Below are 16,449 nucleotides of genomic sequence, written 5' to 3' on the forward strand. Positions count from 1 at the left end.
CTAACATCCCGTGTTACAGGAGTTCCCTAAGGTGCTGCCCCGCTGGCTGGCTGTGCCTGGGCCCCACTCGGGGCTTCCCCAGGCCTCCATGGGTCCTGTTCACCATCACAGGACCCACCTCTGCAGCACCATCACCAGCGGTCCCATCCCTGACCCAAGACCCTACCCCCAAAGCAGAAGTCAAGGCCAGACCCTCCTGGCACCCACAGCTGCAGCCCAGCCCCACAGACACAGTGGCCGTGCGTGGACAGGCGCCGCCTCAGAGGGCACTGGCTCTCAGGGCAGCTCATGGTCAGGGCCCGCAGGCTGGGGTACCCAGTGCAGCTCCAGGAAGGGGCGGTCAGGGCCAGAGGTGACAGGGGACCTGCTAGGCAGAGGAAGACCAGCTCCCTGAGAAGCCTGTCTTCTGGGGCACTCAGCCCTGTGGGGCCCAGCGCTGTGGTCCTCCCCACCAGAGAGAGGCACCTGGCGTGCCTGTATACCCTCATGACCTTGTACCAGTATGAGGGGGCTCCGGGTTGTGGTGGGAAGAGGCCACTTGCTCACCCTCCCAGGCTGGGCTGGGACAGGCAGGACAGCGGTCGGCGCAGCAGGGCTTCCCTGGGCTGGAAGCCCTGCCCCTCACCAGCTGTGGGGCCCGGAGCCTCAGCTTCCTCGTCTGGAGATGGAGCCACCCAACCCCGAGCGTGCAGTAGAGTGCCCCCTGCCCTCCTCCACATCAGTCCAGCTCCAGGCAAGGGGTTGAAGGGTAGGCTGAAAAGCACAATGCTGGCTGAGCAGAGGGCACACTCCTGCCCAGAGGGCCCGCCAAGATAATAAAAATAACCTGCAGACAGGACCTTCCTGGGAGCCTAGTGGTTGAGAATCGGCCTGCCAGTGCCAGGGACATGGATTCGATCCCTCAGCCACAGAGCAGCCGAGCCCCTGCACTCACACTCGAGTCCACGTGTCGCAGCTACTGAAGCCCGCGTGTCTAGAGCCCGTGCTCTGAAACAAGAGAAGCCAGCGCAGTGAGAAGCCCGGGCACCTCAACGAAGCGTAGCCTCCACTCATCGCGACTAGAAAAACCCCACAAACAGCAATGAAGACCCGGCGCGGCCAAAAATTTTTTTAAATTAAATTAAAAAAAAAAAAAAAAAAACCCGCAGACCCAGGTGAAGTTCAGACCACCGAGATCAGCTGGGAGTGGTCAGGGGTGGCCCTGCAGCCTGAGACCTTGGTTGTACCCCATTCAGTGAGCCCCCCACCCCTGCACCTGCCCACCTCCAGGCAGGAAACGTAGCCCCCATGGGCACCCAGATCCCAGAGCCCGTTCAGGCCCCACTTCCCCAATCTCCGTCCAGCTGGGATGGGGGAGGGCTCGCTCAGCACACACAGGGCAAGGCTGGCAGGACAGCAGGATGGCTGAGTGCTGGAAAGTTCTCTCTTAGGGTCCATTTCACTGTCCAGGTCTACCCTGGGGCTATGCAGACCTCCTCCTGGCTGTGTCCAAGCCTCAGCGCCACCAAGGCAGGGCCAGGACACTCACGGGGTGTGGCCCCCATGGAGTGGGGTGAGGCTCTCACTGCTTCGGCTCATGCCTGCCTCCTGAACCCTGGACCCTGCCTTCCAGGGTCTCCCGGGTCCGCTCACTCGCCATGTGCCCCACTCAGTCCCTGGAGCCTCCTCCCCAATCTCCAGCGGCCCGTGGACACCAGAGCTGCTCTGCAAGCTTCCTTCATCTGAGCCACCCTGGGCAGGGGCAGGTGGCCTCAATCTGAGCCGCTTTAAGCAGGGGCAGGTGGTCCCCATCAGAGCCACTCTGGGCAGGGCAGCAGGCCTCAATCTGAGCTGCTTTAAGCAGGGACAGGTAGCCAGAGAAGCCCTTCACCAGGAGGAGGCTGGGTGGCGAGTCAACCCCACGGGCTAGGTTCCTGCCAAGCGGCCGTGGGTGTCTGCACACACCCCTCCACCGTTGTAGGGCTCACTCGCATGAAGCAGTCCCTTTCCCCTCCGGGGCACTTGCATCTAAGGTCACCAGACAGACACACAGCCTGCCTGCCTTCACCCAAACAAAGAAGCCAGGGTGAGGAAGCTACAGACAGGAACCTGGGGCCGCCAGCCGGGACCCCTGTCCGCTCTGCGGGCGGAACTTGGAGCAGGAGCCAGGGCACTGGGAACAGGGTGGTGACATCACAGGGAGAAGCAGCGCTTGTGGGTGGCTGAGAGCACAGGGCAAACGCTGGGCCCAAACCCCTGGAGGGGCCACGGCAGCCTGTAGGGCTGGAAGAGGCAGGTGCTGGGCGGGGATTCTGGAAGGAGACCTCACAGGGGCCGGGGGTCTCTGGGGCAAGGGCTCCCCTGAGCGCAGCTGCCAGTCCACCTCCCCACCATGTTTCTGGGAGTAAGAGCAGCTCCTTTCTGTTGTGATTAAGGCTCTACTTAATCAGATAAATTCACGTGGGAAGGGACTGAGAGTCCAGCTCCCTCATGTGAAACACAGGTTGTGAAAGCCCCATCCTGCAATACAAACACCCGTTAACAATCACAACAAAGCTGGTGCATGTGGAGCCACGAGGTGCCTATCCTATCTTCCTGCCTAGGGTAGTAGGGAGGGAGCATTCACACCCTGGGGGGATGGCAAATGCTCACCAGCTCACCTCTGACACCCACCAGCCCCCTACAACACCCACAAACACACCCAGCGTCCGAGCCAGAGCAGCAAGCGGACCTGAACTGCCCCATGTCCCTGGCCACCCCTTGGGCTGAGATCCTGCCTCAGCCTTGCCCTCCAGGGTAGAGGACTGATAGCCGTGAACCCTGTTTCATTATCCCTTTTAAAAATAATAATTCCATCCACTGCAGAAGCACCACAGACAGCAAACTCCCTGTAGACCCAGCAGGCCCATGGCTTCCATCAGCCTCTGCAACTCAGACGGGACCCTGCCCTCATCGCCAGCTGGAGGCCTGAGCACTGCCAGGCGCCGCCCAGCCATTTCCAAGGAAGCACCATATTCTGCAAAACTGCACGGCCACGTTTAGGAATAGTGACTCACGCTTACGGGGTGTCCCGACAGTCTCCCAGGGATGTCTTCCCTGCTAGGAAGGGCCACTTCCCAGTTTATGATGAGCAAACGGGGTCTCAGAGAGGACCCCCCCAAGGCCTCCTGAGTCCGATCTCACTCCCACCACCCAGCTTCCCCCCCAGAACTACCCTTCTCTGGCCCCGCCCCACCACCACTCAGCCAGGCACACGTAGGAGTCTGACTACAGCCTGTTTCAGGGTGACAGCCCCCCATGCAGCTGCAGCCAGGCACATCTCCCAGAGCAGGGACCCTGGGTCCACCAATGGGCCTCCACCCCTCCTTTCCCTCCCCAGTCCCCCTTTCTGCTGTTCCTGCTCTGTTTTTAATTTCAACACATTCCTTTGAGGATTCCCCCCTCCTGCATCTTCTCTGCTGCCCCCCAGATCAGCTCAAGGGCCTGCAACTGGGGTAGGGAACCCAAGGGAGACAGGTGGGCCTGGAGACCCCCCCAGGACTAGGGTCCTGTGTCCCCAGGCCCTCTTTGCCTCCTGGACATCCCACAGCCCCCCATAAAACCTGCCTGGTGTTGCCTCTGGGACACTGCCCCTGCCCTGTCCCCCAGGTACATGACAGTAACACCTGCCATGTGACAGGCCCTCTCCAGGACCAGTCCAATCCTGCTGGGAGGGCAGGTAAGTAAGGGGCAGGAGTGGGGTCTGGGGTCCAGGACTGGGTGTGAGTCACACCCACCCCTGGCCCTCAGTGGATGCACGTGGAAGGGGAGGAAGGAGGGAGCCTGGTTTACTCTGGGGTGGGGCTGCAGGGCCAGGACCTGGGAGTCCCTTGGGAGGACACCTAGCAGAAAGCAGATCCTCCCATGGCCCACACTGGAGGTCTCAGGGCCCTTCATCAAGGGGCTTCTGTTTTGGGGGGCCTGGCCCTGCAAGCGGTACAGGAGGGGTGCTCCCCTGAGCAGATGGCCATCAGCACACCTCTGGTGAACAGCCCTGAGTGCAGGCGTTCTCTGGTCCTGGCCTTAGTCTGTCTCCAGGGAGGGCTCTGGGGGGCTGGCAGGAAGATGGGAACAGAGCATTTGTCGGGTATGGTGCCGCTCCAGAACCAGGGGCCAGGCCAGGCTTCTGGTAAAAGAAGTAACTTGTGGGAATTCCCTGGCAGTCCAGGGGTGGGGACTTGGGTTCCAATCCTTGGCCAGGGAACAAAGATCCCAAAGCTGCAGGCACGGTCAAAATTTTAAAAAATAATTTTTTTTAAAAAAATAGTTAAAAAAAAAAAAAAAAAAAAGAGTGACTTGCACTGCCCATGAGTAGGGGTAAAGTCAGATGAGTGGAGTCCATGAGAGGACTCTGACACATGACCTGGGTCACCCCACTTCCCTCATCCCCTCCCAGGCGCCCATCAATGAGATCCACAGCCTTGTAACAGACGAAGCTCTGAACAGGAAAGAGAAGCTAGAAAATGTGCCGAGAGAGGCATCTTGCCTTTCTAGGTCTTAACATGCCTAAAAGCTACAATCATTGAAACCACATGGTTCTGCGGCGGAGATGGGCCAACAGGTGAGGAACAGAATCACAGCCCAGAGCCAGGCCCAGCCCCACCTGCACAGAACACCTGGGCCCGTGGCTTGAGGAGCGGGCCAGGGAAATCAGCTGTCTCGTCTCAGACCACACTCCAGAATAACTTCAGATACGACATCAGTGAGTCAAATTATAGCATCTGAGAAAAAGTAGGTAAATATCAGCCTTCTTCATGGAGAGGGATTTTTAAGCTGAAAGCAATGGAAGGCATCATGAAAGATCAACTGGTTTGGCCACATAAAAATGTATGTTCCATAAGCGAAAGTGGCTCAGTCGTGTCTGACTCCTTGCGACCCCATGGACTATACAGCCCATGGAATTCTCCAGGCCAGAATACTGGAATGGGTGGCCTTTCCCTTCTGCAGGGGATCTTCCCCAACCCAGGGATTGAACACATGTCTCCCACATTGCGGGCGGATTCTTTATCAGCTGAACCGCAAGGGAAGCCCGAGAATACTGAGGTGGGTAGCCTATCCCTTCTTTAGCAGATCTTCCAGACCCAGGAATCGAACCAGGGTCTCCTGAATTGCAGGCGGATTCTTCCCTATCAGGGAAGCCCCATAGAGCTCCAAATTAAAGGCAAACAACAAACCAGGAAGAATGATTGACGGAAAATTTGTCAAAGACTGATGTTGCTACTTTTGGGGGGAACACAATCAACAAAATATAAAAATACTTTAAGATCTCAAAACATACACAAGCGAACTATACACAGTCGGCCACAAACAAGGAAATACAGTTTGTCCAGTCCACAAGAAAACGTGCAGCCTCATCCATAATCAAAGAAATGAAATCACACCGGATATCGGCTTCCCGACCACAGGAGTTCTTAGAAGTTGGTGTCTGGCCAAAGCCCGCACACCAGGACCAGCTAGTTACCCAGACGCCCTGGTGGATGTAAGTCAGAGCAGCCTTTAGAAAGCAACTTGGAGACGTGCGAGAAGGCCTTGGGAGACCTGCCAACTCCCAGGCCAAGTAATTCCCAGGCTGGGAATTCAAACAAGAGAGCAGCCCGGATGGCACACAAATCCAGAATAAAAACAAAGGAAGGAGCATGTTAATGATGCAGGCAGGAATCACATCTCACAGAGATGTTCCTTGCAGTGGTGTTTATAAGAGTAAAAGACAGCCTAATAGCCACAATAAAAGAAGGATTCAATAAAAACAATGGTACATCTGCAAAAGAAGCCATAGAGAGTAAATTTAAGGCAATGTTTTAAATAAACAAGGAAATAACAACTTCGTGCTAATTTTTAAAAAGGAAGGGAATTTCCCTGGTGATCCAGGGTTAAGAATCTGCCTTGCAATGCAGGGGAGGTGGGTTTGATCCCTCATCAGGGAAGAAAGATCCCACACGCCCAGGGAGCTGCAATAGAGGATCTCACATGACGTAACTAAGACCCAACGCAGCCTAAATAAGTAAATAAATATTTTTTTTTAAAAGGGGAGGATACACAAGGAAACAGTTGGCCTCAAAGCAAATGCTTGTTATTTGACTATAGGGTCAAGGGTTCATGACCCACTCCAGTGTTCTTGCCTGGAGAATCCCAGGGACGGGGGAGCCTGGTGGGCTGCCGTCTATGGGGTCACACAGAGTCGGACACAACTGAAGCGACATAGCAGCAGTAGCAGCAGCAAGGGTTCATGGGGTCTCCCAAATAAATATATTTCATGAGTTTTGACATATCTGTACACCAAAATCCATCAAATCCCATACTTTAAACATGTGCAGTTTAATCTGTTTCTATTATACCTCAGTAAAGCTGAAAACAAGAGGCAGGACATAGAATTGTTTATAAATCCTGATCACAACCATGTTAAAAAAAAAAAAAAACCTAGAAGAAAATAATTCAAAATGTGAACAGTGGCTGTTGTCTTGGGTGGTAGAATTCTGGGTGGTTAATACCGTCTCGTCTGCAGTTTTCAGATTTTCTACAATAAGCATGTACTACGTCTAGAATCAGACGTGTATAATTTTATTTAATTATCACCCACGCCTATCCCCATCACTCCCATCTTTAAAGACCCCCATGGCCTCAGCATACACAGACTAGAGCCTAGACCTTGTTCTGATGTCCCAGGGTCCTGGGTCTCCACAGGTCCCTTTCTGCCCCCCACTTCCACACTCAACCTCCACCCAGAGGAGCCTCCCTGTCGGGAGGTAAGCAAGGTTTTCCCAGGGACACAGACGTGGAAGGTGGAGGTGGCCTTGATCAGCCAAGAGAAGGATCAGAGATTCCAGCCATCCTGAGGTCAGTGGACCCACTCGAAGGGTCTCTGTTTGTGGCCGCATCTCGAGGCCAGAGTGCAGGAAGGACAGCAGGTTGGGCTGTGTTCTGGGTCCTGGGATAGCCCCCACACCCTCTCCCTTCTCAGCCACTCCCTTCATTGTTTTTGGCTGGACCCGCTCCTCCTCCTCCCCAAGTAGGCCCAGGCTGGGCCTACACCCCTTCCCTGACCCCATCAGGGCCAACTCCCCAACTCCCCCACCTCCTACCCTGGTCCCTGGTTTCCTCTGGGGTCCCAGACCCCAATGACCACCTGGCCCTGGCCCTTCCCTTGGGTGTCCTGGAGCATCTCAAACCAAACACAGCATAGAATCCACGTCCACCTCAAGGCAAACCCACTCCCTGGGTCCCTCCCATCCCTTCCCCAAGTGGGATACCCCAGCTGCCTCTGGATCCCTCTTGTCCACTGCCCAAGTCCAGCCCCGCTGAGGCCACTGAGTTCCAACCCACAGCCCGACCCGGCCCAAACTCCTTGGGGCTCTGTGGCTTCCAGGCTATTCTTCATCCAGGACTGAAGCCATCTTCCAAAAGCACCACCCAAGTCCTCACCGAGCCCTCTACCTGCCCGCCTGCCCTTTGGTGGCCATCCCCCCGCTGCTCCTTCACCCTCGCTGTACCTTGGCCTGGCTCGATCTCAACATCCCTGGGAGCCTAAGACACACGCACTCAGGAAGCATTTCCAGTTAGCCCAGTACCTCGGTCTTCGTCTGCTGGGAGGGGCCAGGCCACCACTCTGAAAAATAAGTGAGCCATCTGAGCCACTAGGACGGCCATGATATTTAAAGCAGAAAATAACAAGTGTTGGTGAGGATGTGAGAAAAGAGGGGCCCCGGCACGGCTGATGCAGGAGCCGTGGGTGATTTCTACAGCTCCTCCATGGCACCATGTGTTCAGGACAAGCAAGTCCAGTGGGCAGGGGCTGGGGGCACTGGAGTGGCACAGGGCTTCTTTTTGGGGTGGTAGAAGGCTCTGGAAATAGAGATGGAAGCTGCACAACCCCGTGAATGTACTAACACTGAACCATACCCTACAAAGTGGTTCATTTCATGTCATATGAATTTAGGGCTTCCCAGGTGGCACTAGTTACAAACCCACCTGCCAATGTAGGAGACTTAAGAGACACGGGTTCGATCCTTGGGTCAGGAAGACTCCCTGGAGAAGGAAATGGCAACCCACTCCAGTATTTTTGCCTGGAGAATCCCATGGAAAGGGGAGCCTGGTGGGTTACAGTCCGTAGGATCACAAAGAGTCGGACATGAACAAAGCCACTTAGCACGTGTGCATATGAATGTCACATGAATTTCACCTCAATTAAAAAAGTTAATTAGTCTGACACCTGCAGAGACCAAGCCAGGGGTGTGCCAACCCTGATGGCCCCCAAGGGTGGGTACCCCCAATGTGCCCCTAGATGAGTCACTGCTCCCCCCAGAGCTCCTTTCCACCGAGTCCAGACGGTAAGCCTGGCTTCAGCAAGACATCCACGCATCCCATTATTTCCAGTGCCCCAGCCTCCCTGCCTGGTGCAGGTGCAGCCGATGGGGGCTCACCTCAGCGTCACCAGCAGGCGTCCCCAGCGTAACCTGGGTGACATGCTGACCCAATGCCCCTGCCCCCTAAGCCCGGTGATGCAAACAGGATCTTGTACAGGAAGGAGCTGTGCAACCAGGCAGGCGTCTCTGAGTTACGAGGCTGCGGCAATCAGACAGCGGGAGGGGAGGAGCTCGGCCTGCCCAGACCGCCAGGAGCCCATCAACTGTCCCTGGTACCTCCACCTCCCGACCTCAGCTGAGGCAAGTAGCAAGAGTCTAGGGCTTCCAGGACAGGGGCCAGCAGGAGGGGTGTCCATACCCTACAAGCCATCTGGAAGGCGGATCCAGCACCAGCGGCCCCATGGGGCAGTTTCTTGGCAAAGGTTTGGCCAAGGGCCCAGACATGGAAGTTCCTCCCAAGAGGAACAGAATCCTCAGATGGGGACGCGGCGGCCCTCTGCCCAGAAGAGGAAGGGAAGCAGGTCACTGCGCTTGTGTGGAGCCTCCGAGGCAGCTCCCAGGCCCAACCCATCTGTGTCCTTGCTCCTCTTTCCCCCAGATGTCTGGGGGCAGGTGGAGAAACGAAAGGACGCTGGCGACTGAACTCAGAGCCCTGACAGCTCAGACGCGCTGGTCGCTGGGCCCCAGCATCCCCGCCTCCTTGGGGGCCTCCCTGGATGAAGGTGCATCTGCAGGAGGCCCACACCCCAAGAGCTGGCATTGCGTTGGGGACAGTCATGGACAGCCCCCAGTCCCAGCTGATAGACACCCCCCAGGCTCACCCACCCCATCTCAGGATATGGCTCTGAGCAGGGGTGCAGCTCCCCCACCCCACAGCTGCCCCAACTCCATCCCCAGCAGGTGAGAGGGGCCCAAGGGGCACCTGGGTGGGGAAGCTGTGCCCCCCTGCCCCTACCCCAGAACCTTCCAGACCCCCTCACCACCCAGTCTGGATGGCCTAATGTACAGAGACAGGTGTGGATGCCACTGCTGCAAGGACAGAGGGGAGGGGCAGGTAATCCAGATGGTCTCACACCCCAAGGACTGAGAGGAGGGCCGGAAGGCAGGGGGCACTGCTTCCTCCAGGGAAGGGAACTCAGGTGTCCGGCAGCTAAGTGGACGCAGCTGCTCTGCCGGCTTAAGAATCAACCTGAACTGAGGGATCCAGACCCAGCAAAGTCCGCGGACACGAGAAAAAGCGGCTGGGAGGCAGCACCCCGCGGCAGCCACGGGTCACATGGGTCACGGCAGCTGCCCACACAGGAGGGCTCCTTGCTCAGCCCTGAACCTCAGACCCTTAGCTTAGGTGGCTGGATGGTCGGCACGGCAGGTGTCAGCCCTGCTCCTGCCAACCAGTGGGGTCAGAAGCTACAGCATCACCCAGAGCCTAAGAGGGAGCCCAAGGGGTCTCACCCCCCAGGGGCAGAGGAGAGCCAGGGCCTGGGCCTCCCCCCAGAGAGAGGACACACACACACACGCCCCCACGTCCTCACACTCACGCACACGTATGTGCACATACACTCACACGTTTACACACGTGCTCACCCACTCCCACCTACATACTGCCCCCTACGTCCCTGTCTCTCTGTTCCCAGGGCCACTGCCACCAACTACTTCCCCACTGGTCCCTCCACAACCCTGCAGAGGCCTGAGGACAACCCCCTGGGAGGGTGAGACCTGCCCATCCTGCTCACTTGGGGACCCTACCCTGACACCTGCGGGGCATGGGGTTACTCTGAGGGTCCAGAGTCAGACAAAGGAGTCCCTCTCACAAGCCTGGGCAGGGGAGCGTCCAGGGAGCAGCTGGGCAGAAGCTGGAGGCAGCGAGGCTCAGATCTGGCACATCCCCAGACCCAGGAGACATCACAGGAACACACCACAGCCACAGTGAGTCTCAGAGAGGACTTGCGGGACCACCCGTCATGAGAAGGAAAAATAAACCAGAATCTGATGTGCTGGCTCCTGCTCCACCACCAGCAGCTCAGGGAGGGGTAGGCAGCCCAAGCCCAGAACTTCCTGCCATCCTGGCTTCCAAGTTTCTGCCTGGACCCCACTGCGGGGCAGAAAGTAGTGTGAGGTGAGCTGGGGAAGCAGGACGGCAGGGCAGAACCCAGGCTAGGTGTGGCCTCAGCCGTGAGCAGCACTATTCAGGCCCTGGCCCTGCGCGCCCAAGCAGGCCCTACCCAGGGGCTCCCTACAGGCTGAGTGGCCCCAAGAGGAAGCAGGACCATCCCTCTAAGTCATTCATCCCCAGGGGCCAGAAACTGCCTCTTGGGGATGCCTGCCTCCTGTCAAAACGATTCCAGGCGGCTTCCTGGGGTTAACAAGCTAGCCTAGGGACTTCCCTGCTGGTCCAGTGGCTAAGACTCTGTGCTCCCAATGCAGGGGTCCCAGGTTCGATCTCCCGTCAGATCCCACATGCCACAACTCAGAGTTAGCATTGCCACAATGAAAGATTCCACATGCTGCAACTAAGACCCGGCCAAAAAAAAAAAAATTAAAAAAAAAAAAAAAAACTGGCCTACACCCCTGATTTTCTCGTAATGCTTAACAACCAGCTTTCTGGAAAAAAGATACAGAAGGGGATTTCCAACATGGAGACTTTGCAGGCTCCTGGGGTGCAAATTCTCCCACCATAGCCCCTCTCAAGCCACCAATCTGATGCCACTGAGCATGGGGTCGGGAGAGACTCACGCCAGCGGCGCCTACACACCCTGCAGCTACTAGGGCCCCAGACCAGCGAGATGGTGAAGACATGGAGATGCCATCCCAACGCCCATCTCTGACCAAGGGCTTGGCTCCAGAGCATATAAATGCCACCCACAGTCGGGCAGGCCTGGCTCCCACGGGCAATCCCAGACGATGACTCCAAATGGCCAACAAGCCCCCAGAAGGGCACTCGAGGCGTCTCCTTGAGTGTGAGTCAGGCTGGGGGAAAAGGTGAGTCAGGCTGCCCAGTGGCGCTCCTAGAAGGCTCAGGGGACAGGGCCGAGAGGCTGAGTGCTGGGCAGGGGTCTGCGTGGGGTGGCCCCACCTTCAGCTTCCATGAAAGCCACCCCCAGATCCAGGCCCACTCCCCTCATTTCCACCATAGAACCAGACAGCACTTGGAGAGAGACACAGACGACCCTGAGCTGCACGCCCGCGGGTAGGAAATGTCCAGATGGGTGACCTCCAGAGATGGGGAGCAAACAAGGGGCAGCTAGTGGGTGTAGGACTTTCACGAAGGGGTCAGAAGTGTTCTGAACCATGGTCATGGCCGCACGTGCCTGTGTGTACAGTGAAAAGCACACTGGAAGTGGGTGAATCATACGGTACAGGAATCATATCTCAATAAAGCCTGGACAGACAGGAAGAGACGGTGCTAGGATGCCCAGAGCTGGGCATCCTAGAAGGCTGTGTCCGTCGATGGCTGGGCCGAGAGCCTGGCATTTCACCATGAGCAGGGAGCGACCTCGGGGGTGAGGACCAGCAGGACCAGTGAAATGCATTCGTATGTACGTCCTGTGTGTGTGGCATCCCCTCACAGTGGGATTCCTTCTTCCCAGGGTGGTCCCGGGACATCTGGGTGGGCCTCACAGCTAGCGGAGCCAAACCAACCGCCTGGGATCACAGCAGCTTCCCACCGACGGGAACCAACTTATGACACAGGCACCAGGGCCCCCTACTAGTGATCACCTGCCCAGGGCCCTCCCAACTGAACCCTAAGACTGGACAGGTGTCCCCAAGTAGGAGGACCAGCTGCACAATCTGCAGCATGCATGCATGCTAAGTCGATCAGTCATGTCCGACTCTCTTGACCCCATGGACTGTAGTCCGCCAGGCTCCTCTGTCCATGGGATTCCCCAGGTAAGAATACTGGAATGGGTTCCCATGCCCTCCTCCAGGGGATCTTTCCGACCCAGGGATTGAACCCATATCTTTATGTCTGCTGCATTGGCAGGTGAGCTCTTTACCACTAGCGCCGCCACCTGGGAAATCAAACCCATCAGAACCTGAAGGCCCACTGTGAAACCATTCAGAATTTTACAACATCAGGAGCAGAACATGAGCCCCATCCATACAAAGACCCTCCATGGTGCCTGACGGCATCTGAAACATCATACTGCTGCCTATCTCCCACGCCAGCCTCAGCATGCGGTGACCTCCACAGAGCCCGGGTCTGGGGCTCAGGTCCCCTACCCCTGCCCTGGCTCCCAGAACAGGCAGGCTGTATCCCTGGCCACCCATGGCCAGCTGGCCCACGTGCCCACTCCCCCTCCCAGCAGGACGAGAAGGCACCAGTGCACTTCACCAGGAGTGAGCAAGGCCAGGCCTGGCCACATCCCACCATGAGAGGCGACTCTGCCCCAGCCTTCAGATGCTGGCCAGCACCCTGCCACCTCTCCTTAAACACCCCACAACAAGTGCCCCCCGGGCCGCCCAGCACTGCCCCCTGCCCTGGCCACGTTCATTCCTGTCCCACCGCTTCCCCTGACAGAGCCGGAGCAGGGACTAGGGGGCCTCTCGAGTACAAGCCCCCATCTGCTCACTGCCCCCCAAGCCCCGGGCTGGCTGTGGGGGAGCCCACAGGCCTTCAGGAACCCCCACATACCCAGCTCTGGGCGGCTGCTCCCGCGTGGCTCCGACTGCTGGACTAACCCCAGAGTCACCCTTCGTAGACCTTCCCCGAGCCTGGGGCACCTGGCCCCGGCCCCCCAGCTTGACCCTGCTGGAGGAAGGCAGGGACCCGGCGTGGACACTGCCTACCGCAACACGCCAGACAGGCCGCTTGGGAGCTGGCTCCGGCCCGGCGTCCGCTGCCCTCATTTCCTCTGCCGGCTTCCTCTGCCGGGGGCGGGGAGGCCACGGCCGCCTGTCCTGCTGGTGCTGGTTCCTCTGCGAGAGGCAACCAGAGGCTGGAGAGCGAGGCCCAAGGTGCCCAGAGGAGGGCGCGCTGGTCCAGGCCGAGGCTGCCTCCCATCACCGCGGTCCAGTGAACGCGCGTGTTCAGAGGCACTTACACACGTGTTCCCTCGCTTGCCTCCAAAGACGCCTCCAGGTGGGCAGGGCTGGCCCAGTTTACACAGAGGAGACGGAGGCTGGCATGAAGGCAGAGGCAGGCTCGGCCCCGGCCCAGGCCCCGTGGGGCTCAGAGCCGCCCTGCAGGAGTGCCCTGGGGCTGCTGTCAAAATGTGCCATAGACTGGGGTCTCAGTGCACAGGACCGTCTGATGCTCGGAGGCCGGACATCCCACGTGAGGGCCACGCTCCCTCCAGAGGCTCCAGGGCACGACCCTTCCCACCTCTCCCAGCTTCAGGCCTTCCTTGACTTGTGGATGCATCAGCCCACTTTGCCTCCATCATCACAGGGCACAGGACATCCTCGTCTCTCCCGAGTCTCCCCCAGCTCTCTTGGAAGGACCCCAGCCATAGATTTAGGCTTCCCTAAGCCAGGATGAGGGGCTTCCCTGGTGGCTCAGACGGTAAAGCGTCTGCCTGCAGTGCTGGAGACCCGGGATAAGGGGCTTCCCTGGTGGCTCAGATGGTAAAGAATCCACCTGCAATGCAGGAGACCTGGGTTGGCAAGATCCCCTGGAGGAGGGCATGGCAACCCCCTTGAGTATTCTTGCCTGGAGAATCCCATGGACAGAGGAGTCTGGTGGGCTACAGTCCATGGTCGCAAAGAGTTGGACACGACTAAGCGATGAAGCCAGGGTGGCTTCATCTTAACTTACGACAGCTCCAAATGCCCTATTTACAAACAAGGTCCCATCCTGAGACTCCAGGTGGGCATGAATCTAAGGGAATACAATTCCACCCAGGGACTTCCCAGGTGGCCACTAGCAGTAAAAAACCTGCCTGCCAGTGCAGGAGACATAAGAGACATGGGTTCGATCCCTGGGTCACAAAGATCTCCTGGAAGAGGGCATGGCAACGCAGTCCAGTATTCTTGTCTGGAGAAAGAATCCCACGGACAGAGGAGCCTGACAGGCTATAGGGTTGCAGAGTTGAACACAACTGAAGCGACACGCATTCCACCCAGGCGCCCCCACCTAGGGGAGGTAGGGCATTAGGAGGATGGAGAACCAGCAGACATGCTCAAGGACAGTGACGGCAGGTGGAGGGGTCAAGGCTCAGCCCACCCTGGAAAGAGGTGGCCGGGTGACAGCAGAGAGTCCTTTAGGTCCAGCCACCGGGAGGGATGGCTCCAGGCTCCCCAAGCCGCAGGCCACCAGGACCCGGTGGCTCAGTCCATCAACTGACGTTAGAGCAGAGATGAGGCTGAGGGCCAAAGGTAAGGGTGGATCGGGTTCCCCCGCCAAGCCAAGCCCTTGACTGCCTGCCCCCAAGAGACCACAGCCTGGCCTAGGCTCTGTGCATCATACACACACATGAAGGCATCTGCGAGCATTCGTGTGTGTTCGCATGTGTGAGCCTGAGCACCTGCGTGTATAAAGCTGCACAGGAATGCGTGGGGGAGAAACAGCCCCTCTGAGAGAAAGGCATAGTCTGGCTTCCTAGAGAATGTTCCAGAATACAAAGAAATTGCCCTGGGGATACTGCAACCTTCCTCCTGCCCTGAGCTGGCCTACGCCCCCAGACTCAGCCCAATAGCTGCAGCTTCCACCCTGGGGCCAGCCTTTCTCGGGCATGGGGAGGGGCCGTGACACACGTCAAAGTGTTGGCTCTTAATGCCCTCCCCGCACTGGGCCAAGCCCGTCTGGGAGCATCTACCTTCAGCCAAGCCCACTGGCAGCAGGCAGTGAACAGTGGGCCACCAATTTCAAGAATTACCATGAGTGCATGGCCATCAACCATGGAGCGGGACCCCCAGGGCCGCAAGAACTCATTCCTGGGGTCCTTCTCAACACTCAAGTCCCCGAGTGTACCCGTCCCCATGCAGGTCAAACCATGCCTGGCCAGAACGCCCTCCCTGCGCCCTGTCCCCCAGCAATGCCTTCACCCCAAAGCCCGAGCCTGCCCAGCCCTGAGCCAGCACAGCACACGCATTAATGCCAGTGGAGAGTGCTCCCGGCAGAGCCAGGCTCAGGGCAAGAATGTGGGCAGGCAGCAGGACGTGACCAAGAGGCTGGGGGATGCCCTGGCTTCCATGAGTTTCCTCAAACTCCAAGTCCCCCCAAATGGTCCACAGTGACCCCTGGCCCAAGGTCAGCCTTGAAGGGCGCTGCCTGGGGACTGGCCTGCACCCAGCACTCCAGTTACCCTCTGGGGTAGGCACCACAGTAATGCCCACCTCCAGATTAATGAACCAGATTAATGTTCCAGATTAAGAACCAGAGGCACAGAGAGGGCCATAGGATCAGGGAGGGGTTGGTCCACTACTTGCCCCAGGGGTCTTCAGACAGCTCCAGCCCTGGGCTGCAGAGCTCTGACTGAGGCCTGAGCCTGCCAGGCACCTGCTGAGGGCCTGGGCTGCACCCAGTCCCCCCAGGGCTTGAGAAGGTGAGAAAAAAGGGTGGCCCTCTGCCTCAGAGAGCGCCAGTGAGAGGCAAGCCCTGCCCCCTCAAGGCCACACCTCCCCCACCAGCTCCGCCCAGGTGCTCCTGGCTCCCACATGACACCCTCCTCACCCCTCAGTTCTTGGCTTCCATATCCCACCCACCCAGTCTCCTCAGAGTGAGGTTTCACCTATGTGGAGCTGAGAGTCTCAGAGAGGTTGAGTGACTGGCCCAAGGCCACACAGCACTGAGGTCAGAGGTCTGTGACTGCCCAGAAATCCCCCAAAGTCATCCACATCATGGGAAGAGCTGAACCCCAGAAGAGGCAGCCCTTCCAGATGCCCGCCTGTGCCAGCCTGTGGTCCCAGAAGAACATGCTCGGGCCTGGCCCCTTCCAGTGGCCTGCCCTGACCATCTCTTATAGGTGATGGTGGCCCAGGCAGGAGCTGAGTTTAAATAAGGTCCCCCAGCACCCATACTGCAATCAAGTACGTGCCAAGAGCCAGAGCCTCAAACTCAGCCCCCTTCACTCTCTACATAACTGCCACCGTTGTCACCACCTCCATGGAGAACTACCAGAGCATCCATGAC

General features: G+C 58.0%; 1 protein-coding gene across 1 annotated transcript in view; it reads right to left on the reverse strand.

The window, feature by feature from the left end:
- AATK (apoptosis-associated tyrosine kinase) overlaps positions 1 to 13,152 on the reverse strand; it is a 34,943-nt gene extending 21,791 nt beyond the window's left edge. The window contains exon 1 of the mRNA XM_010856527.1: positions 13,012 to 13,152. The gene's annotated coding sequence lies outside the window, so the exon portion shown is untranslated. The remainder of the gene's footprint in view (positions 1 to 13,011) is intronic.
- Positions 13,153 to 16,449: the final 3,297 nt, after the last annotated feature.

This window comes from Bison bison, unplaced genomic scaffold (assembly GCF_000754665.1).
Source record: "Bison bison bison isolate TAMUID 2011002044 unplaced genomic scaffold, Bison_UMD1.0 scf7180017864371, whole genome shotgun sequence".
In the NCBI taxonomy this organism is placed as follows: domain Eukaryota; kingdom Metazoa; phylum Chordata; class Mammalia; order Artiodactyla; family Bovidae; genus Bison; species Bison bison.